This window comes from Triturus cristatus, chromosome 7, assembly GCF_964204655.1.
Source record: "Triturus cristatus chromosome 7, aTriCri1.1, whole genome shotgun sequence".
NCBI lineage: Eukaryota > Metazoa > Chordata > Amphibia > Caudata > Salamandridae > Triturus > Triturus cristatus.
Window position 1 is genome coordinate 1,603,208,611 of NC_140590.1, and position 27,418 is coordinate 1,603,236,028.

Genomic DNA, 27,418 nt, shown 5'->3' on the forward strand with positions numbered 1-27,418 from the left:
GTGGTGAGTGGTGCTAGCACCAGCTCACACAGGCTGCAATGGTAGGCCAGTAGTCACAGTTTTAGTGGTCTCTCATGGGTGACATAAAACATGCTGCAGCCCATGGGAGACCCCTGGTGTACCTATGCCCTGGGTATCTTAGTACCATATACTAGGGACTTAGAAGGGTACACCAGTAGCCAATTAGTAAGGTATCAAAGTACTTACCATAGTCCAATTTAGGGAGAGAGCACAGTGACTGAAGTCATGATTAGTAGGATCCCAGTCAGACTAGTCAGAAAAATCGAGTGACACCAGCAAAAAGTAGGGATGACCATGAAAGCATTGCCTACTTTCCTACACAACCCCCCAAACAAAAGGAGATGAGACCTTGCCCAGTTGGGTCTTCATTTTCTAAGGGGAAATATCCGGAGTGTCCATCTGCACTGGCATGGTTACCATCAGGCCTATGTACCACTGAAAAGTCCATTCCCTGTAGGGAAATGGACCATCTTAAGAGTATGGGGTCACCCTTCATTCGTTAAAGCCATAAGAGGGGCTTATGGTCTGTCTGAACAATGAAGTGAGTACCAAACAGGTATGGCCTTAACTTCTTCAAGGCTCAGACCACAGCATAGGCCTGCCTCCCAACATCAGACCAATGTTTCTCCCAGGGGGTCAACCTTCTGCTTATAAAAGCGAATGGTTGGTCCTGGCCCCCTGCATTAAGTTGTAATAACACAGCTCCTACCCCATCTCAGAAGCATTTGTCTGGACAATTAAGGTTTTGGAGTAATCAGCACTTTGCAGAATGGGAGCAGTACATATAGCCTGCTTCAGGTCATCAAATGCCTTTTGAAAGCTAAGTTTCCACTGAACTTTCTTTCCCATTCTCCAGGAGGTGAGATCATTAAGGGGAGTCACAATGAACCCATATCCCTTAACAAACCTCCTGTAGTACCCAGTCAGGCCCAAGAAAGCTCTGATATGAGTCTGGCTAGTGGGAGCAACCCAGTCTTTTATGGTCTGGATTTTGCTCTTCAATAGCTGAACTTGGCCTCCGCCTACCAGGTGACCTGAGTATACAACCTTACTCTGCCCTATCTGGCACTTTGTGGGCTTGGCAGTGCGGCCTGTCATTTGCAGGGCCTCTAGAACATTTTTGAGGTGGACCAGGTGATCCTCACAGGTAGAGCTAAAGACAGCAATCTCATCTAGATATGCTGCACCGTAGGCTTCCAGACCTATTAGGACTTTGTTCACCAGCCTCTGAAATGTGGCAGGTGCAATTTTCTGGTCAAAGGGCATCACAATACATTGATAAAGCCCACCAGGGGTTGAAAATGCTGTTTTAGGCTTGGCATCCTCAGCAAGTCTGATTTGCCAGTAGCCTGCATTCAGGTAAAATGTACTCTGATACATGGCTGAGGCCAGAGTATCAATAAGTTCATCTGCCTTTGGAATTAGATGGGCATCAGTCTTAGTGACTGCATTAAGGCCTCTGTACACAGCAAACCTAATCTCTCCCTTGCCATCTTTGGTGTAAGGTGTTGGTACAAGGACTACTGGACTAGCCCAGGGGCTATCTGAAGGTTCAATGAACCCCAACTCCAGCATCTTCTAGAACTCAGTCCTGATCCAGTCTCTGACAAGGTCAGGCTGTCTGTAAATTTTTCTTTTTACACGCAGACTATCACCTGTGTCCACTTCATGGGTACACCAGGTGGTTTGACTGGGTGTCAGAGAGAATATGTGGGAAAACTGATTGGTGACTTTTCTGTAATCAGCTTGCTGCTGGTCAATGAGGCTGCCTGCCAAGGCTACTCCATCAGCTGACCAATCAACAGGGTGATCCTGAGAGAGGAGATCAGGGAGAAAGTCACTCAATTCCTCCTGTTCCTCATCAGTGGCCATGAGCAACTTATGTCAGCCCTGCCAATAAAATGTTTGAGGCGGTTCACATGAAGTACCCTGTGGGGGCTTCTAAGAGTACCACGGTCTAACAAATAGGTGACCTCACCTTTTTTTTCAAGGATGGTGTGTGGGCCACTCCACTTGTCTTGGAGAGCTGGTGGAGCCACAGGCTCCAACACCCACACTTTCCGTCCTGGCTGATAAACAGTCAGTACAGCCTTTTGCTCATGACAAGCTTTCTGAAGCCCCTGGCTGCTCTCAAGGTTTTTGCTGGCCTTCTTCATGTACTCAACCATATGTGAACGCAGGCCAAGGGCATAGTTCCCGATATCCTGTTTAGGAGGTTTGAGAGGTTGCTCCCAGCCCTTCTTAACCAGACACAATGGACCCCTAACTGTATGTCCAAACAGACGTTCAAATGGGCTGTAACCAACTCTCTTCTGTGGAACATCTCTGTAGGCAAAGAGAAGGCAAAGTAGTAAGACATCACATTTTCGCCCAAGCTTTTCTGGGAGCCCCATGATCATACCCTTAAGGGTTGTGTTTAACATGTTAACAAGCCCATTGCACTGTGGATGGTAGGGTGTGGTAAACTTGCAGTTTACTCCACACTCTTTCCACATTGCAGTGATATAACTAGACATGAAGTTTGTACATCTGTCTGTTAAGACCGCCTCAAGGAAGCCCACACTGGAAAAGATTCCCAGGAGGACCCTGGCCACTACAGGAGCTGTTGTGATTCTAAGGGTAATAGCTTCTGGATATCTAGTGCCATGGTCCACCACCACTAGGATATAACTGTGTCCAGATGCAGTTGGAGGGTTTAAGGGACCTACAATGTTATCTTATGTTACTGATTATTTCTAGAGCGCACGTTCACCGGGAGGTCTCTTGGCGCTAGGTAGCTGATACGTCATAAATCCATTGTTACTGGTAAGCCTGTTTAAAGAGCCAAGTCTTCAAAAGCTGTCTGAATCTCATGTAATTGGAGATCTGCCTAATCTCCAATGGCAATGTATTCCATAATCGGGGGCAATCACGGAAAACCTACGCCCTCCGGTCCTTTGTTTTTTAAAGGTGGGGATGATCAAGAAGTGGAGGTGGCTGGATCTCAGTTCTCTGGTTGGGGAGTATTATGCAATCTGAGATTTCAAGAAGGCCAGGCAGCTCAGATGTAACACTTTGAAGGCCGTACAGCATGCCTTGAACCTAGTTCTCTGCACACCGGCAGCCAATGGAGGTCTTTGGTCACCTGAGAGATGTGCCCCTCTCTGGGCAGTTGTACTATCAGCCGAGCGACTTGATTTTGAATTAACTGAAGCCTACACAAAATAAATTTAAGGAGATCCAGATGGAGAGAGTTAGCATAGTCAATTCTAGACATAACTAAAGCTATGATTACTTGGACCAGAGTCTCCCTCGTAAGGAATTTCCTTATCTTTTTAATGCGCCGCAGTTGGTAAAAGCAGGCTGAGGTCACTGCACCTACCTGTTGTTTGAGTGAGAGATCCTCATCAATTATGACCTCTAGGCCTTTTACTGCCTTAGTGGGAGTGGGAGGGGAACCCATCTCACTGGGCCTCAGGGTGAGGTACCTACGAACCCCCCTGTTCTTAGTAGGGACTATCTTGGTTTTGTCCGAGTTAAGTTTCAAATGATTGCTGTTCATCCAATCCCGGATAAACAGCATAGGGGCAGATTTACAAGCCCCATGCGCCTCTTTTACGCCACGTTGTAAAGCCCTGCGTCAGAAGTAGGCGTTCCTGCACAGGGGGGGGGGGGGGTGTTCCGTCGCAGGAACGCCTCTTAAAAGTGGCTGAGTGAAATCTACAAGATTTCACTCAGTCACTTTTGAGCCCATGCTGCGTCAAAACCCTGCGCCTGCTTAAAGCAGGCGTAAGGTTTGACGCAGCATTGTGGAGATAGGGCACCCCAGAGCCTTGCTGGAGCTGCGACGCGCTTGCGACGCAACTCCAGCAATGCGCTGCCTTTACGGCACAGATGCGTCATGCATCTGTCTGTTTTTACCCCATGGTGCGCCGCATTGTAAATGCGGCGCATCCATGGTGGCGGAGCCGTGACGCACAATAACTGGCGCATCCCTGCTGATATGCAGGGATGCGTCAGTTATTGTAAATCTGCCCCATAGTGTTTTGAAAATGTTGCCTGGCTGTATCGCTATCGTTGACCGTAAACAACAATTGCATATTATTAGCGTAGTTAGAAATTTTTACTTCCATCTTTTTAAGAGAGTTGACCGAAGGTCGAATATAGATATTAAAAAGATGGGGAGACAGAGCGGAACCCTGTGGCACCCCAGAGCTCAATTGGACCCTCTGCAGAGGTGAAAGGGGGTAGCCTAACCGATTGGGATCTATCCTTCAAAGGGAACCCCAACCACTGGAAATTGAATTAATGGGACCTCTGTAGTGCAACCAGACTTACAACTGACACAGGAGCTTGGCAACTGGCTAGGCTAGGCATGGCAACTGACACAGGAGCGACAAAGCTCCTTGGTGTCCTCAGACATGTGGGGCCAGTGAAAATGAGAGACAAGTCTGGCCCAGGTCATGCTTTGCCTAAGATGTCAGACAAGGGGAATCTCATGTGCCAGGGAAAGAAAAAAAAACTCTGAACGTCCGAGGCATTAGCAACCACATGGTGGCACCAGGCTTGGGGTCTCTACTCTCAGAGAACAGGAGCCCATCTTCCCAATAGACCCTAAAGGGTCCATTGACATTCCCTGCCTCCTCATTAGCAGCTTGCTGTCTGAGCTGTTCTAGGGAGGGGCAGGATTTCTACTCCAAACTCAAGTCTGCCCTGGAAGGGCCCGCTGCACCCCCAAGAACTCTACCTGCTCAGGCCCAAGTTCATCTGGGACAGTTCCTCCACAGGGACTGAGATCATCTCCCTCAGGAGACGGATCCGCACTGGGAGTTTGGGAGGAGGATAAATCTTTCTTTCTTTATTTTTTCTAGAAGTTTTATATAGGGCGAACTTGACCCGGAATCAGGTATGAGAGCACTTGACATGAGCACCAGCTGCATTACATGTGGACACATTCATTTTTGTTAGGCACGGGGAGATTAAGTGATTTTCCCAGAATCACAGGATGTTGAGCATCATTGCAGAGACTCAAACCTAGTTCCCCAGATTTGAAGTTTACCGCCGTAACCGTTAGGCTACATCCTCTCTACAACCTTCTTTAACCTTCCTGCTCCTTCTTTTAGGAGCCAGCTGGTCCATTCTTCCAGGATCCAGTGCTCCCTCAGTGCTAAGCAGTTTGGCAAGAGCCCTGGTGACAGCAAATGCACTGGCAGAGATTTCCATCATCTCTGCATGTGTCCTGAACTCCACTTCAGACCAGGCTATGGTTTCCAAATCATTCCCTCTTTCTCATCTCTACCATTCCCTGGGGGATCAGAGGTGGAGTCGTCAGACTCCTCTTGGTCATGCTCAGGATTAGGGCCACTAGGGGCAGCCTCTCCTGATCCATCTTCTGGTCTAGAGCATCCCCACCCATTTTTTCCTGTTCCCCTGACCTGTCAGGGTTCTGGAGATCATTTAGGATAAGCAGCTCAAAAAGGTGCTTAGTGGTTGGGTTGCAACCTGTCTTTAACTTCCTAGAAGTACACAGGGTACTTAGTTCCTGTAACCTAAGACCACTGTATCTAGGAGACTGGGCCCCATTGAGGTGCGTTACCAAAGACATGGCGTCTAAGTGTAGTGTGGTGTTGTACCTACCTACCCTAGTGGTAACTTAGCGTCCTAAGATTGGAAAAAGGGTTGTGCTTGACCCTTAACTACCAATCTAAAAGTTAAGTAGAACCTACCTTTCTAACAAATATTATATGTGCCTAACGTTAGTGATGGTTCCTCAATCAACCCATACCTAGATTAGCTGGTAAAACAATGCAGGCTTAGATCCCACCACTGACACCAATGTAGGAGGCTGGCTTATTATATGGTGCACACTTATTTAAGTGAAGCACCCTGCACTATACCAGACAACCCTTATGGCGATTTTAGTGATCTTAGACAACCATAGAAAGCTCTCTAAGTGGTAGCTGTGGAGAGCAGCCTTCAGGCTTAGACCAGAAGGAGTGTAAAGCAGCTTGTTTTACCAGTACAAATCATATAGTATATGTTAAGGAAAATCAACCACACAGTGTAGTTATAAAAATATGTATTTATTATAAACAGTCACTAACACTTTGGTATATCTCCTATCTGGAGATATAATCACAATACACTCAATACCTCAACAATACAACAGGTAGGTAGCACAAATACACAGTGGTCTCCATGAGGAGACCAAACCATATACTAAGAAAGTGGAATGTGAACCACAACCAAAGTCGAGACCGGACCCATAAGACTAAGAAGAGCTGGGGACCCAAGGAACCACCCCAGGTAAGTACCCAGAAATCCCATGGAGGCCGTCTACAGAGTGGGAACACGACCGCTTGCTCAATACAAGTTAAGGGGGGAGTCGCAGTTGTAGTTTTCAAGAAAAATGACCCTTCCGAGAGGACCCTGAAGAAACCCAAGGGAAGATGGAAGGTTGAGGAGCCACCCCACCCGTAGACACCCCAGGAAACAGGATACCTACACCAGGGAAGCTAGGTGCATAGGTGTCAAGTGATGTCTAAAACCGCCATAGACCACAGTGGAGGACTTCAGTGAAGATGCAGCTGGCGAAGAAGGTGAAAGTGTCTGCTGGAATCCAAGGGTGAATTCTTGAAGAGGAGAACCTGCAAGCAGAGGGGACAGAGTCTATGGCACTCAGGTGTGACCAGGAGGCACGGAAGACCAATGACCACCGATGAACAAAGATGCAGGAGTGATGACAGTGATCTTGTCGCTGCAGCTGTGACAACCAGGCGTCGCAGTGGAAGACCAGGAGCCGTTCACAAGCTGTCCAATGTCGCAAGTCAAGAGCCAGGGGCTCAGTGCCCAGCAGGGGCACCAACAAGCCGGGACAGCAGCAACAGATGAAGAAAGCGAAGAAGGTGCAGTGTCAGGACCAGCACGGTCCCAGGGACTCACCAAATGCAGGAGAGTCAGAGCAGGCCCCGAGCAAGCATGGGAGCACATTGAAGGCAAAGAAGACCCTCAAGAGGTCCCACAGGCAGAAAGCACAGGAGTCGCAAGGTGACCATGTGCAGTTCACCAAGAATGCAGGCCCTAGGTGCAGAGGATGCAGTAAGGACGAAGATCTTGGTAGAAGGAGATGCTGGAGCTTTTTGGAGCCCGAAGATTTCTAGAGAAGAGTCAACATGCCTTGGCAAAGTTAAGTCGACGCAGTGCACAGGGGTGCTGCACCAGCGGTTCCGACACGGGATACTAACTACAAACTTGCTGTGAAGACAGGGCAGGCCTCTAGGGAGTTGCAGAACCATCACCTGTGTTTCTGAACCTTTCGGAGTACGTAGGAGCTCAAGAGCGGAAGACCGGTCAGCTTTGTTGGTGTGCCTGCAGATGCAGAGAGTGACTCCTTCCCTCCAAGGGAGAATCCTTCAGGTGTCTTGGATTCCTATAGGCCTGGAGAAGAATACAGGCACAAGCAACGCAGATGACTGGCAGGACAACGAGACCAAGAGCAGCAGGAGTCTTCCAGATGAAGTCTTGGTTCCCAAATCGAAGTCCAAAGTGCCCAAACAGTTGAAGATGAAGTGGTTTCGGATCTGAATCTTGTCCCACAACGAAACTGAAGACCCACCCACAGGTAAGCCCATCAGTACTCTAAGGAAAGGGTTGGGATGATTCAAGGAGCCCTCCCAGGTGAGGGGCTGGACAGAGGGCAGGATACTCCCATGTCCTTCGTTCAGTTTTGCACCAAAGCGGGAACCAACGGCTCCCAGAACTGGTTTCAACTAGAGTATGCAAGAAGGGCACCGAATGTGCCCTTCAAAGCAGTCTGGTGGCGCTGGCAAGTGCTGCCACCGAGCCCAATACTCTAAATCCTGTCTAGGAGGTGGTTACACGTCCCTGTGACAGGAAACCTATTGTCCTTCCTTCCCCTGCTCGAGCCTGGCTCAGCAGCAGGAGGGCAGAATCGTGTCTGTGGTCGGCAGCAGCACTAGCTTGCTGTTAGACCCTGAAATGCTGGTACCAGGAATTCAGGGAGGTTCCCTGGAGGAGCCCCCCTGTACATGGGATCCTACATCCCACACTGAATTCGGTGCTGGAGTAAGATTCCAACATGTTTGATACCAAACATGACAAGTTTTGGTGAAGCCAATATATAGTTAGACATCTCGTGATTGACTTGATGGCCATTATATGTCTAAAATGGCTGACCGCACTTACAAAGCCTGGAGAATCGACTACGAGGTTTGTAGGGGGTGTCCTGAACATGCAGGGCACCCTTACACTTAGAACCAAGCACTCTGCCTTCAGGATTGAAAGGCCTACCTTAGGGGTGACTTATAGGTTTTAAGTGTAGTGATCTCAGATATAAGGAAAGTTTATCTGCGGTGAGTGGTGCTAGCACCAGCTCACACAGACTGCAATGGCAGGCCTGTAGTCACGGTTTGAGTGGTCTCTCATGGGTGGCATAATACATGCTGTAGCCCATTGGAGAGTTCTGGTGTACCTATGCCCTGGGTACATTAGTTCCATATACTAGGGACTTAGAAGGGTATACCAGTAGCCAAGTAGGAAGAAATTACCATAGTCCAATTTAGGAGGAGAGCACAGTGACTGGGGTCCTGATTAGCAGGATCTGAGACAGACTAGTCAGAAAAACAGAGTGACACCAGTAAAAAGTGGGGTGACCATAAAAGCAGATCCTACTTTCCTACACGTGACAAGAAGGAATCATACTGATGGGGTCGCAAATCATGATCGCAGAGAGCCTATGAAAGCAGGCTATCGATATGGTGCGTGAGGAACACAGACTGTGGTTCCCAAACTGGATGACATGGTAGAGGCAGAACTGCAGGCACGTCACATGTGTAGTTGTCTATCCTCTGCAACAAAGCAACTACTACTAACAATGTCAGAACTAGCGGAGAAGGTGTAGCAGTCGATTTTGTTGGTCCACCTGTAAGTACCTCCTAGTATTAGTAGATGAATACTCCTGGTTCCCTCTGGTCAGGATGATCTTGTCTGTTGGGGCAGAGACGATAATTAGAATCCTAGATGACAACTGTGCAACGGTGCGACTCCCAAAATCCAAAAATCAGTCAATGGTCCACCCTTCACCGCCAAAGAATTCAAAGACTTCCTAACACACCTAGCCATACACACTGCAGGATAACACAATTGTGGCCCAAAGCTAATGGAGTAGCGGAATCCTTGAGGGAGACCCTAAAAGTCACTTGACGACAGGAGACAGCCCCGCCATCCTCATGTTTGGACGAGCTGCCAGAACCAATATCCCATAATGGACTGCGCCTCACACCATAGACGCTGCTAGGCTAAGGGCACCCGTAAAGAGAAAAAAGTAAAAATGAAAATGTACGTGGATACCAAGCGGTGGTTGGAAGAAAGAACCCCAGAGGAAGGAGACTGGATGTGGTGAAGAAAATAAGTTACTTACCTGTAACTGCGGTTATCCTGTATTGGTATCTTTCATAGATTCACATTCTTGAATTATTACCCATCGTCTGGATGGGAGTCTCACGGTAAAATAATTAAGCAGTATATAACAAGTATCATAGGCTCTAATGGCCCTAGGCCATGGTATTGATACCCTATCTATGCCCTTTTTAAACAAGCATTGGCATAGCCAATAGGTCTCGCTTTTGGGACCTTCTAAGTATTTAGTTATGCAGCACAATATCCTTGGTGCAACAACATCAACCGTTGCATGGCTAAACACTTATAAGGTCCCAAAGGCGAGACCTATTGGCTATGCCAATGCTTGTTTTTATTTAGACATTGGTAAGGGCTCGTCCAGAGAGTGATATTTGGGGTAAGGAGCCAATGGTTCTCTCTTATTTTTAAAGTTGGCTGGGGTTCCAGCAAAGCGACCATAAATTAAGAAAGAATAGCCTCTAACGGTCAACAAGGGGTTAGGTGTGTGCAGCAAGGTAAATTCTTACTATAAGGATTTAAAACCTCATTGCACAAATCTGGTGTTAGTCAAAACATTACATGCTACGTGTTTGGGCTTGTTTTAATCCTGCAGTCACGATTCAACAGAGGTTAGTGGGAGCCGGACGGCTTCGCATTACCCAACATATTATGGATTCCAAAACATATTTACCTCTCTGCTTCCTACCCTGGTGATGGGGTCATTGAACTCCTGGTAAATCATATGGTATTGTGCCGTCAAGTGACAGGATTGTACAGTGCTAAATTGAGAGAGTTGTGGGCTGCTGGCTTGAGACAGAACAGAGTCGTACTCTTATCCATAGACCCCCATAGACCCCCCCCCCTCCCCCCCCCCCCCCCCCCCCGCATCTTTGAAGGCTCACGCGGGTCCTGAGTGACCAGCCTCCTGGCATCTCAGGTATGGCTCCTGCAAAGCTATTCCAGTGATAAACTGCCACGGAAATGGGGGAGAGAAAAGATCGGATCCTAAGATGGAGTGCCTGATGGAGGGTTCGAATTGAGAAGTATTTAAAAGTACTGCTGTTTGGGAACACTGAAAGCATTTCATTTGAGATTTAAATCACATCACATGCCCTGAAGAAAAGGGCATAAATCAGTCAACGGCACCTCCAGATCTTATCCGCAGCTGGCCCTGGCTCTGGACCAGCTCCCACATGTAGCCCACACCGCCCTGGCTCGTATGTTGAGGTGAAACGTGTTGCTGTTGAGCCTTTGAAGTCAGACTAGGTCGATGGGCAGCATTACGAAAATGTACAGTGAAATGTGGCGCAAAAAAGCCCGGGACTAAGAAATAAAGGGGCAGATTTATGATCCCTGGCGCATCCCTGCAAATCAGCATGGATGCGCCAGGGAAGATGCGTCGCGCAAGTTTGCCCTTGCGCCACCGCAAATGCGCCGCATTTACAATGCGGTGCATCGTGGCGCAAGGACAAGCAGATACGTGACGCATCTGCCGGCTTAAGGTTGGCGCAGCGCTGAAGTTGCGTCGCGAGCGCGACGCAACTCCAGCACTGTTCCAACCTACCCTATCCCTAACATGGTGCGTCAAGCCTTACGCCTGCTTCAAGCAGGCTCAGGGTTTTGACGCATCAGCGTTGGGAAAGTGACTCAGTGAAATCTTATAGATTTCACTGAGTCCCTTTTCAGGGGCGTTCCTGCGACGGAACGCCCCCCCCCCCCTGTATCGAAACGCCAACGTGAAACCTGACGCAGGTTTCACGTGGCGCAGGGCTTTACACCGTGATGCATCTCCATAGATGCGTCACAATGTAAATGGGGCGCAACGTGGCGCAGGGTTTACGCCGCCGCTGCGTCACAAAAGTGACGCAACGGTGGCGTAAAAGTGGCGCAAGTCCGATATAAATCTGCCCCAAAGGATTAAGCGCTCTGGGGAGTGGACCTTCCTGGAGTCACTCGGATGTCTCCCTGGGAACAGGATCATACCCTCCTAAAGACAGGAGGGATGTATATGTACTATTTTTAATTTATGCATGGCTTCCGCATGAGAACGCCCTTAGCATGTGTTTCTTGAATTTGAACTAGCAATCATATTTTTAAAATGTTACTTACATTACTTGAAAGGTGTTTTAAGTCATGTAATAGCTGTGCGTGTTTCTAGCAATACGGGATAGACTTCAGCAAGAGGCAAAAGCTGTGGGACATGCAGATGCAGAGAGTTCAGAATGAGAGTTGGGAGTAAATGCGGCGTAGGAGATTAATGCAGAGAATGAGGGAATAGAGAGGAAGTTGCTGAGACGGGAAGTATGGCAGTTTGTATTTATTGGATATCGGATAAAAAAAAAATCAGGGCTAACAAACATGATGAAAGGAATATGTCTGACTTGTGACTCGCGAGTGTAGGTGTTCATCGTTGGATGATGGATTTAGATGCAGTCAGATAGAGGCACCTAAATCCCGGACAGGGAGCTTCCTGTGCCAGGCTGAGCCAAGCAGTGGTCTCTAGGTCAGGTTTTACGCCTTGTCCATAATTATATAAGTCACACCTCTTGTAAAGGATTTTAGGTATGCTTCTTTGGCCACAACCGATTTATAGACACTCCAACCCACACCGGTCCCCACCTTTTCACCCCACTTAATAAGCTGACAAAAGAAAACACTACTCCATCTTGTCGTCTTCAAATTTGTCAGTCTGAAAAGACCACTGAAAACAGGAACCCTACAAGAACAAAGGATTGCAATATAGTTCTTATAGATGGGTTCAGACAGCAGCACGTCATGCCTCGCCACAGCAACTGACGGTGAGCTAAGGCAGCCTTGAAAAAAGACTCACCAGACGTCTTCTCGGCATGCAACAAGATGGACAAGAGGGCTGAGGAATGTGAACCTCGGCAACTGCAGGACAAACTATATACTAAAGCACCGAATCAGCCACATGAAGAGTTGTCTGCACAGGAGAAGAGGGCCACATCTGGCAAGCCCCGCGAGTATTCTGCACAAAAAAAATGTGCTGACAGGTAATCAGCATGGTTTCAGAGCAGCCACCTGATGTTTTCCTTGTTCAGTTGTAAGATCAGTCTGAAAACACTCCAAGTGCACAGAGCCTAGCACAGATATAGATGTTATGCTGTATAGCCAAAGGCGTACACACATTCCATCAGAGAAATAAACGAACTGAAGGTATAGATTTCACACTCCCGCGGGGTCAAAGGGCAGCTCTTCCCGGAAGGAGTCTGCCAGTTGCACTAAAAGCAAACAAGAAGAGCATGGCCCACTCGAAGGCGACGCAACGACCTGTCGTCACTTGCACGGTAGTCAGTCTCTGGGGCACGTGACCTCTGCTGCCGGTGAACAGCACTTTTCCAGCCCCAGGGAACCTTCAGTAAGCTTAACATCCCACCAATTCGACACAGACATTAATTAATCCGCTTGGGAGTTCTGCGGGATCGCAAATCCCTTTTTTGTCGCTCGGAGCTGCACTCGCTTCCTGTTTCACTTGAGCTGCATCAGTTCCGAAGTGGCCTGCTGTCACGAGGCAGTAAAACACGGACTGCTGTCTAGTGAATTTTCTACCGACATTCACAGAAGCAAAGCACGCACATCAAGCACCGAGAACGAACTGCATTCTTTTGGATACTTCATAAAAGTTCAAGAGAAACTATCACATGGGAAAAGAAGGAGGGGGCGACTAGAGTTGTGTGTTCAACCTGCACGAAAGGCGAACAATTCTGGCTGACAGAAGCAGCGTGCAGCAGGACAACTACATTCGCGTCAAGTCGGAACAAGTGCGCGCGCCTCGCACTGAAAGCAAAAAACAAGTTTGGCAGGAGAGGAGGAGGCAGCAGGGAGAGGGGAGAGAGGAGGGGGCCTGCGCCTGTTTCCCTTGCAGGAGCGAGCAGGAACCATCTGTTAATTACAAACAGATGGTTTGAAAGCTCGCTCCCACAAGGGAATCCACAAACGTGCACGTGTTGCCATTCAAAGCAATGCAATGCGTGCACGTTTTTGCCTGAAAACCTGAATCGATTTCTAAAGGTCTCCTCCTAGCAGCGCATGCACGCTGCGTAGGCGAGACCTAAAAAGGACCAAATGTTGAACACAGCCAATCAGCAGTCAGCACCCTCTAAAACACTCCCATCAGATTTTCTAAGCACCAGTGGGATGTAAGAATCCCATAAGACTGAAGAGAGAAGCCTCTAATGGGAGGAGGGTAGTTTGCATGTCAATCTATAAAAGATACCAATACTGGATAACCGCAGTTGAAGGTAAGTAACTTATTTTCTCATCCAGTATTGGGGTATCTTTCACAGATTCACATACTTGAATCAGAATAGCAAGCAGTATCCTAAAGATCATACTGTTGGTAGTGGATAGAGCAAGACATGTAAGATATGAATACATAAAGTCAGTGTATCAAAACAGAGATATTTGTAAGTATTCACATACCCTTCCAATCCTAGAGAATATATCACATGTATAAAATAAGGCATGAAACACCTATACCATGCTGTGTACATGAGGAATTCAATTGAATGTTTAAAATCATTAATAGAAAAAATAGGTTACCATTGCAACAAGAATCTTGGTTTAGAATCTTATTTCCTTTCTATCTCATACCTTTTAGACATAAAGTTTATCAAATTAAAATCAAGCAATGCTATGCAATAAAAAAAAATTAGAATGTATAAAATTCCTCTTCACAAGAAACATCCCCACCTTAATTGAAGAGGTGACGCAGTACCGCTTGGCCCACAGCTGCTTCTTCATGCTGGGTAGATTGCAGACAGTAGTCCTGCATGCAAGTGTGGACACTTTTCCATGTTGCAGCATGGCAAATCTTGTCCAGCATCACTCCAGCGAAAAGAGCTGCAAATGTGGACACTGCTCAGGTGGAATGTGCTGAAGTCCTTCTTGTTAAGGACTTGTTGGCTTTGTCGTGGTAGACATTAGATTTCTGTAGAAACCTATCTGATAACATTGGCCTTAGTAACTGCTGTCCGTAAGCAACCAGCAGCTGATCAGTCCTTCTTATGTCCTTAGTCTTCTGCAGGTAGAATTTGAGACATCTTTTTACGTCAAGCATATGCAACGCTTGCTCTGCTGGCGTAGATGGATGTGGGAAACTCATCCCCCAGGTTCATTTCAACAGATACTGAGGGGCACAGAACTGCTGACATTGAGCATTTTCCAAAGAGGTGTACAAGTCTACCTGAGGAGTACCCCACTGTGCATAAATATCATGGGCTATCTCCAGAAGAAAAAGCCACTTGTGATCGGCAAGATAACGCTGGCTCAAGATGTGGCTTCAAGATTCAGAGACCCCGCTAGGTGATTGACTATTAACTAGATTCTTTAGCGTAGTGCCCAAGACCACAGTCTCAAAACTTTCAGACAAAAGGAAGTGAGACCCAACCCCCCCTTGATTGTTCATGCCCCACAATGCTGTCAAGTTGTCCATCAAAATCTGGACAGTTTGACATTGGATGGAGGGGAGGAGGGCCCTGGGTGCCTGCTGAATCATTTCTAGTTCCAACAGGCTGATGTGAAACCCCTGCTCTTCTGAGGACCAGAGGCCTCTAATCTCTAGATCATCCCGATAGGCCTGACTCAAAGGTGGAGGTATTGTTGCAGAAGGAGTGAAGACTATCCCTGCAGCTCAATTTTGCCTTGTTTCCCGACCCACGCACTTCTGCTGAAGTGCTGGGCAGATTATGAAGCAATCCGATGGGTCTTGCCCGTACTTGTGTCACTGCCTGCAGAGGCCCCAATACAGGGCCCTCATAAGCCAACATGCATGCGTGACTAAGAAAATGCAAGAAGCTAGAAGAACTAGAATTCGTAGGAACTCTTGTGCCTTGGTGGAAGGATGGGAGCATTTTCTGGATGTCAGCAATCCTTTGAGGTGGAGGAAAGTAGCAGAGTGGGTGGTGTCTAGAACTAACCCGGTAAACAGGAGACATTGTGAAGGCCTCAGGTGAGATTTCAGCTTCTTGATCAAAAAGCCCCGATCAAACAGGAGCTAGACTGTCGACCACAGGTAACGTGACACCACAGCTGGTGACCCAGCTTTGATCAGCCAACTGCCCAGGTATTGGAAGATTGGAATAAGTATGCATCCTGCAGGTCGAGTAACACCATCCAGTCTCCAGCTTCAAACTCTAAAAGCACCTGAGCTAGGGTCAACATCTTCAACTCTCCTTTCTAAAGAAGAAATTTAGGTCCCTGAGGTCTAAGATCAGATGAATACTGCTGCACTTCTTGGGAACAAGGAAATAATGAGAGTAAGATCCCTGTCCCAATTCCTGCTTTGGCAGTAATTTCACTGCTCCTTTCTGCATTGCCACTTCTTGATGCAGGATACAAATTTGGTCCGGGAGGGAGTAAGGTGGGGGCGGAATGTGGAAGGACCCACTGCTCCAAATTACTGGCCTTTTTAGGCAGTAAAATGCCAGACACCGGCCCTCCCACAGGCTCTGCATGGGTGTGGGGAAGCAAACTAGACCTGCTATCCTGGTGGAGCAAGGGTAAATGAGGAGGAGCATAAGGCTTGTTGCACGGTTCTGTGGCACTTGCCTATGTATTGTGTGACCAGTGAATTTTGCGGTTGATGGATTTAGGGCTGGCACTGTTGAAAGGCAAAACCCCTTGAGAATCCACAATAACACAGAAACTAGCAGTAGCTTCTTGTAGGTGGTGGTAACTGGGTTCCCAAGGAGCAGGCTATGGCTTTGCTTCCCTCAAAACTTCCAGAGCAGAATCTGCTTTTTCCCCCCAAAGAAGCATGATCTATTAAAGTGGAGGTCCTTCAAATTGGCCTGGACATCAGATGAAAGCTGAAAAGCCAGATGTTCGCAGCTAGACATGTCCCCTTATGGAGTTGGATGTACTCATGGTACATGCCACAGATTCAGCAGTTTCTAATACTGACTTAATGATATGGTGTGATACATGTGGTCTATTGTGAAACCCACTTGACAGTGTGCCTTTATATTCTCCATGACATGTGGTATCACCATCTGGTTATGTCCCATAAAGCATGGGTGTAGCTCGCCAGAAGGTTTGTGGTGTTTAGGGACTTCAAGGCAATGCTGCTTGAAGAAAAGGTGTTCTTTCCCCAGGCCTCTAATCGCTTGGATTCTCTATCAATAGAGGCAGAAGAGAATGTGCCCATTGACAGTCCCAAGGAGTAGGAGGTTTGAATCACAGGTGCATAGATAACAAATGGTGGACCACCCAGGGCAGGCTGGTATCTTCTGCCATCAGCCTGTTGAATGCCATAGTGCAAATGGGCTTTTCCCAGGCTGCCATGGCCGGGTCCAACAAGGCTTCATTGAAGGGTAACAGAGGCTCCACAAATGGTGCTACAGTGAGGATGTTTGTATTCATTTCCACTATTAGGAGCAGCAGATTCATAACTTCAGCCACTATTTTCACCACTGAATGGAAGTACATAAGCTCGGTAGTAGGGGGTCATGTTGCGAACTCCATTTCGATTACTGGAAAAGTATCCTGTCCACTGGCTGAAGATAAGCCTGCCATATCATGAGCCTGACTGTGAGCCTGATAATCCCCACCATTGTCACCACATACACACAGGTTTAAGGGATCCAAGTCAAAACCAAACCAGACTTGAATTCTCTATTTGTATTCTTCCTCTTTGTGAGAAGTTGGCCTGGTATATGATGTTCACTAGTTAAAGTGACCACCTTGTACCATGCCAAGCAACCCTTATGGTGTGGTTGTAAGTCAACCTTTTCAGACTAGCTGCCCTAGTGGTAGCATAGGCTAAGCAGTCTTTCAGGCTAAACTCGTTTAGGCATGTGAAGCAAGCTGTTTTACCATATGTAACCACCTTTTATACCAATGAAAGGACACCACACAGATATATATTCAAAATATATATGTATTTATTACTCAAAGTATCCCCTAGACTCTTTATGAGCACAGGAGCACAAATCGTTAAACAAGAAATTATTACAATATACAGAAGTTGCACTTTATATGGATAGGCCCTGGTGGCCGATCAAACCATATACTAAAATAGTGGTATAAGTACCACGGACAGGAAAGGGAAAAGGCCTAGGGCCTCTAGAATCGCTGGGCCTACAAGGAGCTAACTTCAGTTAGTGACCAGGAGGTCCACGGGTCTCGTGTGCAGTGAGGAAAGTTACACGCGGGCGCCCATAGGTTTTCAATGGGTGCGTAAAAGTTCAAATGTTACTGCTAGAAGGGTCTTCTGGATGGACTACGAACTTAGGACTTAAAACCTAGACACTAGAGATGTTTTTCTACACTTGTGCACCGGAGTGCCAGCTTTACCTCACCCACAGGAAGCGGGTGCATAGGTCTCGAAGTGTGTCGGGTTTCGTCTATCTGTTCAATGGAGCCTGGTGACAAAGATGCTGCAGGCGGTCTGTCCAGAAGAGATGCGGTGGATCCAAGGGTGGATCAGAAGTGTAGAAGACCTGAAAGCAGAGGGGACAGTGTTCACAGTCACTAGCCAGTGACCGGCGTGGCACCAGGTAGGTACCAGGCGATGTCGGGTGCAAACAGGTGAAGAGGTGTAGCTTGTCTCTGCAGCCACGTGGTCCCTGAAGGTCGACGACGTCCAGGAGTCGGTTCACGAGCTGTCCCACGCAGGCTCTCGCTGTCGGCGGTGTCGGCGACTCAAAGGAAGCAAACAAGCCTTGGCAAAAGCAGGAGTCGCAGGAATCGAAGAAAGCTGATAGCTCTGACCAGCAAGGTCAGAGGGGCTGCTCCTTTGGAGGGAAGCAGGGGCCAATCTGGAGCAACCAGACCAGTGTCGTAGTTTTCAAATAGGTTCGCCAAGATGGCCACTAGCCAACGGGCCAGGGACCGGGCAGGCGCGTCGAGTCGCAAAGTGCAGAGGGGCCCCACGCAGATCGTGGAGACGCTGGAGGGCTCACCTTTGGTGCAGATGCTGCTCGGATGTTGGGCTTCTCAGGACCCAAAGCACAACTCGGAGGGAGCCTCTGTTGTCGCGCTTGCAGCTTGTCGAGTGTCTTCCAAGATGGCTGGCTCCACGTGTCTCGGTGCCTCCACGGGTTCCTTCTTTGCAGGGACTGTGGATCGGGCTGTGAGAGGTCTGGAGGTCCAGGTCTTGTCGGTCTCTGGGCTCGGGCTCCGGCGGGAGGCGGCTGCAAAGCAGACGTCGATTTGCTGGATGGTGCTTGCGTTAGCAAGATGGTCACTCCCTGACCATAGGGGAGATTTCCTTCAATCGTCTGTGCAGCAGAACGTCGAAGTTCCCATCTTCTTCTTTGTGTTAAGTTGATTCCAGGATGTCTGAAGTCTTAGGACACAGCTCCTACCTTTAAGCGGATTCTAGGGGCCGGACTACCTGCTAGGTCCCTCCCTAAGGGTGGGACCAGGAAGGGGGGTGGTTACACCCCCAATCCTTTGTCCAGCTCGCCCCAGGTCCGGGGCTGGTGTGCCCCAGGACCGGTTTGAACTGGCATATGCACCGAGGCTCCTTGTGAGCCTCAGGCATGTCTGATTCTATTCAAGCCCTACCTGACCAATACACAAAATCCTGTCTGGGGTGGTGCTCGCACCTCCCCTGGCAGGAAACCCTTTGTCCACGTCTCCCAAGCTGGAAGGACTCCCAGCAGCAGGAGGGCAGACTTGTGTCGGTGGTGGCAGCATCCATTTTGTGGAGCTGAGGCTATGTCTGATTTTACCCGGGTTTCAGGTTCTGTACATGTCGTGTCCCTCTAGAAGGGTGGAATGCTAACCCCGTCGCCAGAATTGGCGAGGGGTTAGTATTCCAATTCGTATGACACCTTACTCGACATGTTTTGATAAAGCCAAACCAAACATAGCATTTAACCGCGAGGTTCATAATGCACTTAAGAGTATATGGTATGGCGATATCTGGAAACGGTAGAAGGAAGTTGTTCCGACCACTGCAGACAGGCTCAGCTCATGCCAGAGCACCATCTCACATGGAACCAAGCACTCTGCCTTCAGGATTGTTAAGGCCTGCCATAGGAGTGACTTATAGATTAACATGTGTCCCATTTAAGGTTAGGTATAGGTATACTACACCTAAGTAAGAGGTGGTTACACCAACTTACCCCAGCTAAGTGATCAGCCAGTTGTGTCAAATTTGTTAGGCCAGGCCAGGGGTGGCACAATACATGCTTCAGCCCCTGGTAGGCCTTAGATACACCAATGCCCTGGGTACCTAGTGTACACTGGTACAGGGGCTCACAGGGTGATCCAATTCCAATGGGTTATGCACCTAGAGTGCATAGTGTCAATTTAGTAGAGAGAACAGCAGGCTGGGGGTCTGATTAGCAGGCCCACAGCCTCAATATGTCAAAAACCAGTGAAGAAAAAAGCAAAAATTTGGGGTGACCATAGGATAGCAGACCCTACTCTCCTACACTCTTCCAATAGTCTTTAGGCACCCCTCCGCCTACTGTTCTGTGGTGCTTGTTCTGGAGGCGGTACCGGGGTTGACATTGGTAGCATTGTTGCTGTTGAGGGGCTAGCCATGATGCAGGAGAATTCCTCACTGTATATTAAAGCGTCGACTAAAATTATGGAGGCATTAACATTGGTCCTGAAGGAATGGAGATGACTGGCATACGAGTCAAAAGCATGAACACCCAGAATCGGTATCGCACCTAGGGTCTCGCAAGTGCACCAAGTGGAGACGCTGACTGGGCAAAAAGGGCGTACATAGCATTAAGAAATGCAGTTGGGTCCGAGTCTGGAGTCGGAAACACTGGACAGGATGGCGTCAAGCGATCTGGTGATGGAGCAGGTCGAGATGAGAGTGGTTCAGGGGCAGGTCCTGTGTGGTCAGGCCACTCAGAGGTGTATGTTACAGCTCCACAACAACCAAATCTGGATCCAGAGATGAGAATCCTGTGGGAGACCAAGGGCATCAAGGAGAATTTCTTTTGCCATTTTTTTTATCGGACCTTGGATGGGCCTTGAATGGAGACAGCTGCATCTCTCATCCTGGACCTGGTACATGACGAGTTTGGCCTCATTTTCTTTAATAGCCTTTGAACACATGATCAAGCAGGAGTCACAGGAGCAGGGGTAGTAGTCTGACCCAAGACACCAGACGCAGTTAGAATAGGGGTCAGTGATCGAAATCTGTCCCTCACAGTTTCTAAGGGGGCTTAAAGCCTGAATGCTTAGAAGGAGACATAGCAGTACACGGGAAATATTTTCAATCAGGAAAACACAATTCTCATAGAGAGCGAGCACTGAATCCACGTCGAAGGGAACTCAAGTTGCTACACTCGGGTGGGCCCCTATATGGCTTCAGTGAAATTATTTGATGCCACTTCTGGTGTCAACATAAAGCAAGCTCTCACTACTGGTGACGAGTGTGAGAAGTTGGCCTGATGTATGATGTCACTAGTTCTAGTGTACACCTTATATCAGTCCAAACAACCCTTATGGTGATTGGTTGTAAAGTCAACCTTATAGACCAGCTATCCTAGTGGTAGCATGGACAAGAACAGTCTTAGGCTAGACTCTGAATGGCATGTGAAGCCAGCTGTGATACCATATATAATCCCTTGAATACCAAATGAAAGGACACTACAACAGATATATATATATAAAATAAAGTGTATTTATTCTAGTCAAACCCTCAGCACTCTTTATGACATTCGAGGTAAGTACAACACAGTCTTATTCAAGCATACATTAAGTCACACAGGTAAGTAATACAGTTAGACCCTAGGGGCCACGCAAACCATATACTAAAGAAGTGGTATAAGGACCACTGTCACGGAAACAGAATAGGCCTACGCCTAGGCAATCGCTGGGGCTACACTACACTACCAACAGTTAGGAAGTGGGAGGCCCATGGGATTCAGGTGCAGAGTGGAAACACTCACGCGTAATGCGTATAGTCGATAGAAATAGTACAGTTCTGAAATAAACAGTTTTAGGACAATTCTGAAGCAACTAGGAAGTCGAGACTCGGAAACTAGACCCTAGGATAGTCACTACCCTTGTGAGCACCGAAGTACACAAGTTAACTAGCCCACGGGCTGCGGTGCATAGGTGTGAACTTGCGTCGGGTTTCGTCGTGGACATCTATGGATGCCTGAAGGAAAGATGCTGACAGGCGGTCAATGCAGAGTGTCCGGTGGATCCCAAGGCCGGGATCAAGAAGGAAGGGTACCTGCAAGCAGAAGGGACAGAGTCAAGGTCACTAGCCAGTGACCACGTGGAACCAGGAAGGAACCAGGCGATGTCGTGAAGATTGCAGGTGAAGGGTGAAGCTTGTCGTTGCAGCCACGGGTACCAGGAGACGTCGAGGATGACCAGGACCAGGAGGCGAGCTGTCCCACGAAGGCTCTTGCTGTCGGCGTCATCGAAGTCGAACTAGGACTTACCAAGCCTTGGCAAGCGGAACCCACGAAGAACAGAGGACTTGCTTCTGTTGCAGACCAGGAAGGTCTGGGGTGCTTCTCTTTTGCAAAGAAGCGGGAGCCAGTCTGGAGGAGCCAAACCAGCAGTGAAGATTTAAAGGTGTGTCGTCACAAAGGCCGCTAGCCAACGGGCAAGCAACCGGACAGACGCGGCAAGCAGGAAAATGCAGAAGGGCCCCATGCAGGACTCGTGGAGTGTGGGGGGCTGATCTTCGGTGCAGATGGTGCTTGGGGTTGGGGCTTCTCAATCCCCGGTGCACAACTTTGAGGGTACCTCAGAAGCTGCGCTGGAAGATACTCGCCACTTTTCCCAGGTAGCCGGTCCCACGTCTCTCGTTGCCTCCACGGATCTCAGCTCGGCTGTGGTTGTGGATCAGGGTCGGAGAAGTCTGGAAGTCAAGGCTCTGGTCGGGCTCTGCAGTCGGTCCCTTCTAGAACCTCAGCAAAGCAAAGGGTAAGTCTCTTGATGGTGCCTGTTTGCACAGGGTAGCCACTTCTTGGCCACAAGGGAGATTCTTCAGTCTTCTTCTTTCGTCGAATGTCGAAGGTCCAGAGTTTCTGTTCAAGTTGCAGGTTCAGGATAATCTAATCTCCTGGGGCCCAGCTACCACTCTTATACTAATCTGGGGGGCTGGGTTGCCTGCTAGGTCACGCCTTATGGGCGGGACCTGGGAGGGGGGTGGTTACACCCCCTTCCCTTTGTCCAGTTTCGCCTCAGGACTGGGGCTGGTGTGCCCCAGCACCGGTTTGAACTGGACTATGCATGGGACACCTTGTGTGCCCCAGGCAGTGTCTCGTTTCATTCATCCCTCCCTGCCCCAATACACTAAGGCCTGTCTGGGGTGGTGCTCGCACCTCCCAAGGCAGGAAACCTATTGTCCAAGCCTCCCTTGCCGGGATCACTCCCAGCAGCAGGAGGTCAGACTTGTGTCGTGGCAGCAGCATCCATTTTGTGATGCTGGGGCTCTAGTTAACTTTAACCGGGTAAGTAGGTTTCAACATGTCTTCTCCCTCTAGAAGGGAGGGATAATATCCTCATCCCCAGAAATGGGATGGGGGTATTATTCCAAAGTGTTAGACACCTTACACGACATGTTTTGATGCAGCCCAACCATAGTTACCATAACCGTTTAAGATTATAAGGCACTTTAAGAGTATATGGTAGGCTATATCATAGAACAGCTATAAGGACATGGTTCCGAAAGCTGCAGACAGGCTCAGCTCATGCTAGAGCACCATCTCACATGTTACCAAGCACTCTGCCTCCAGGATTGTTAAGGCCTGCCATAGGAGTGGCTGATAGGTACACATGTGTCTATATGTAAGATAGGTATAGGAATACTATACCTAAGCAAGGAGTGATTACACGGCCTTGCCCCAGCTGAGTGATCAGCCAGTTGTGTCGTAATGGAAGGCCAGGCCAGGGGTGGCATAATACATGCTGCAGCCCCTGGTAGGCCTAGGGTACACCTATGCCCTGGGTACCTAAGGTACACTGTACAGGGGCCAATAAGGTGACCCTATCCAAATGGATTATGCACCTAAAGTACATAGTATCAATTTAGAGAGAGAACAGCAGGGCTGTGGGTCTGGTTAGCAGGCCCACAGCCACATCTAAGTCGAAAACCAGTAAAGCAAAAGCAAAAAGTGGGGGTGAACCTAGAAAGCAGACCCTACTCTCCTACACCGAGAGCTTTAAAAATTTTGGATCCAGTCAATTGCCTGGAATAATTCTACAATGTGAGGAATCTGAAGGTAGAAGCATCCATCAGAAAGACATGCGCTGGTTGTCCATGTAACAAGTGTAGCCTCACTTGAAAACAGTTACCTGATGGAAAGGACCTCCTCAAGCAAAAAGAGCCATCTCCAGTTAAAAATGATGAGCAATAACACACCTGATAATTATGAAAATTCAGGTAAAAATGTGTCACAGATTTGAAAGGGTTAGAGGATGTCAATTGGGAGAAGAACCATTTGGAGACAGAACGTTAGCAATCACAGCTGCTTAAGAAAGTGCCTCTTTATGTATGATCACACCCATGTTTTGGACTAATGCTGCTGGTTTTTAGGCTCTGAAGTGCACTAAGCCCTGGCGACCAAGTCTCAGTGCATGTGCTCTGACCCCTTAAAGTGCATGTGCAATTGGCTAATCCACAATTGGCATATTTCACATACTTATAGGTCCCCAGTAAATGGTACCTAATGTGCCAAGGGATAGTAAGCTAAATGTCACTAATGCCTTGCAGCACTTCTTGTGCCATCACCAAAGTAACAAGGTGGAGGCTATAAGGTCTGACACTGTAACCTAGTCAGACAGCTTTTAAATTGTCAATTCGGCAAGGATAAATAAACCCTTTTGCCAGGTCAAAACCTTCCTTTTTAAATATTTATATGGCAACCTTAGGGAAGGCCATGGAAGCCCACAAGACAGGGTGCTGCATATCAAAGACTGACATGTTCCTTTTGTGTTTAACATGTGGTGACAGTGAAAACTTGATAATGATGTTTTCACTGTGGCAAGGCCGGTAGCCTAGTTGGTTAACATGAAGTTTTATTAGCCCAAATACTGAGTGCTAACTTCCTTTTGGGATTATTGAATATAGTAATTCAAGGTATCAAATTAATAATTACATTAAACTTGGCTTAATGGTCAGGTCCGATTTAAAGTACCTTTTAATGCAAAGGTGACTTTAGAAAGTCACCCCTTTCTTGACCCAAATTTCTAGTAGCCATTTCTGATTGACTACTACAGCTGTCACCTGAGACAGTCAGCTGCCCTCCTGCCAAGAGGAATAAAGTGCTCCCAGGAGCAGGGAACAAAAGGTCTGATAATGGGTGGAGGTGTGTACGTCTCCAACAAGATGGATGTAGGGCTGTGGCCCCAAATCACCTGGCTTCCCAGAGGCTACCGCCCCTGACGGGCAATTGTGATTCACACAGTAACTGCCCCTTCCTTTGTATAGGTAGACAGGCTTTCTCAAGAGGGAGAACATCATTGAAGAAATTATTTTCCTGGAGGGGTGGCTCATTGTACTCCACCCACGATATGGGTGTGCCCCTATCTATGAACCAGGAAAGAATTGTTCAGAAATTTTGGATTTGGGCAGATATGCACAGTGGGATTGTTTAGCGCAAACCCCACAGGATATTATGTTAAAGTGGGTAGGGTTGCCCATGAGAATTACTGCACCATTTACTAGTGAGTCCTCCTCACCCAGAAGCTCTAAATTGGTATAAAAGTGGCACTCCTGTGTCCTCTCCCAGAACACTGCCGGACTCAGAAGTAAAGGAAAAAGGAATTCACCTGCTGAACCTGTGCGCATCATAAGGAAAAGCTGCACCAAGAAAGACTGCATCAGCTTCACCAAGACAGATGGGGGATGGCTGCTCCTGCTCTTCAACCTATGGCGACAGACACCAATGGCCGGACCTGGCCCAAACTGTTCCAAGGACCAGCGAGTGGACTCCAAGAGCAACTTGCCTAGCTTGCTGTTAAGCTTCAGGGACACAAAAGCTAAAGAAACATGCATCTGCATCATGCCCAGTTGACCAGTTCACACTGGAATTGCCCAGAACTCTGCTGGGCTAGCCTGTGAGATCGAGCCCTAGCCCCTAAGTGGTGCCTCCCAGGTCCTGGATCCTCGGCAAGCGCTAGAGTGTACTCTTTCACCCCGAAAACTGCAAATTGCTAGCATAAAGCCAAAGATAATGGATAACAGTTTTTGAGCCTAAAGTCAGAGGATTATAGACTACTACTACTTGCTAGTTCGTGAGTAGCCTAAAATGCCCACCAAGAACCAAGGCCTTCACCAGACCACATCAAATCCAAAGCAGTACACCAGGCCGAAAAGGCCTGCCAATGCCTAGCATAGAACAGCAGAGTGGAGGTCCTACGGGAAGCCGCCAAATGGTCAGGAACCCCCAACACAGCTAAGCCCTGCCACTCAACTGCCAGGCCGTCAGGTGTAACCTCTGCAGAGAGCACAGGGGAACGGCCGGAAACTCCAAAGGGGACGGAACCACTGGAAGGACCCACTCCCAGTCGCAACACAACCCGGTCAGGAGAGGTAACCAATTTGCCCAAGGCCAACGGGGAGCAACCAATAACACCTGAGCACAGTCCGTCCGGACCCGCACCAGAAAGGCCCGGAGCAGCGAAAAGGGGGGGAAGGCATACAGAAGACCCTGAGGCCAAGGAGAGGTCGAGCAACGACCCCCAGCGCCTCGGGACACCGGCCCAGAGAACAGAACCGGGCCACATTGGCATTCCCGGGGTCCCCTTACAGGTCCACCACAGGGATGCCACAACGACCCACCAACTGGCCGAACACACTGAGAAGGAGAGAGAAATACCGGGACAAAGGAATGTTCCTGCTCAACAGATCCGCCCATACATTGTCCACCCCCCGAATGTAGAGAGCAGACAGACCCAGCACCCAGACCTCAGCCCACAGAAACATGTCGCTGGCAATCAAGTTCAAGGACCTGGACCTGGTCCCCCTCTGACGGTTGACATAGGACTTCGCCACCAGATTGTCCGTCTGAACCAACACCCAATGGCCCCACAGAGAGTCCTGAAAGTGCACCAGGGCAAGCCCAATTGCCCTCAACTCCCGCCAGTTGGAGGATCTTCGGGAGTCCAGCAGGGACCAGCACCCCTAAACCGTCCCCAGCAAAGCACCCCACCCAGACTGGCTGGCGTCCATAGTCACCACAAGCGGAGCCAACAAAATCCCTGCCATGGTGACGCCGGCAGAGCCACCAGGAGAGCTCTCCCCGGATCCGTCATGGGTAGCGGGAACTACAGACTCTGAGACCCCGGAGACCAACCAAACAGGATCCAGTTGGCCAGGCGGAGAAGATGAAAACGAGCCCAGGGAACCAGAAATACCATGGAAGCCAGGTGCCCCTACACCCGCAGCCACTGAACCGCCAGAGGAGCCTCCCGGGACATCAAGGCCAGAACCTGCAACTGAAGAGAAACCAGGAACTTGCCGAATAAAGTAATGTGGCCGAGCAAAGTTTGAAGATGAGCCCAAATGAACACCATGTCCCAAGAGGGCACCAAAGAAGACTTTCCCCAGTTCACCTAAAAAACGTGTCCCTGATGAACCTCCAGGGCCCTCCCGACCTGACGGAGCAAAAGAGACTCCCCGGCAGCATGCAGGAAGAGGTCGTCCAGATAAGGATGAATGAAAACCCCTTCCACATGAAGGAGAGCCATGAGGGGTGCCAGGACCTTCGTGAAGACCCTGGGTGAGGACTTGAGGCCGAAGGGAAGGACGCAAAACTGAAAATGGGCGTCCCCCACAGCGAACCTCAGGAAACGCTGAGAAGAAGCAGCGACTGGGATGTAGAGATAGGCGTCTTCAAGATCCACGGAGGCCAAAAATTCGCCAGGCTGAACCAGCGGAATGATGGCCTGAAGGGTCAACATACAGAAGTGAATGGTCCGAACCCAGAGGTTGACCCACTTGAGACCCAGGATGGGTGAAAAGCCACTGGTCACCTTCTGCACCAGAAACAGAATGCAGTAGGTCCCCATCCCGATCTCCTCGACAGGTACCCAGCAGATG

The 27,418-nt window shown here is 48.7% G+C and overlaps 1 protein-coding gene across 1 annotated transcript in view; it reads right to left on the reverse strand.

Annotated features, from left to right (window-relative positions):
• Positions 1–27,418, reverse strand: part of SYCP2 (synaptonemal complex protein 2) — a 4,998,961-nt gene that overhangs the window by 2,942,096 nt on the left and 2,029,447 nt on the right. The window lies entirely within an intron of this gene.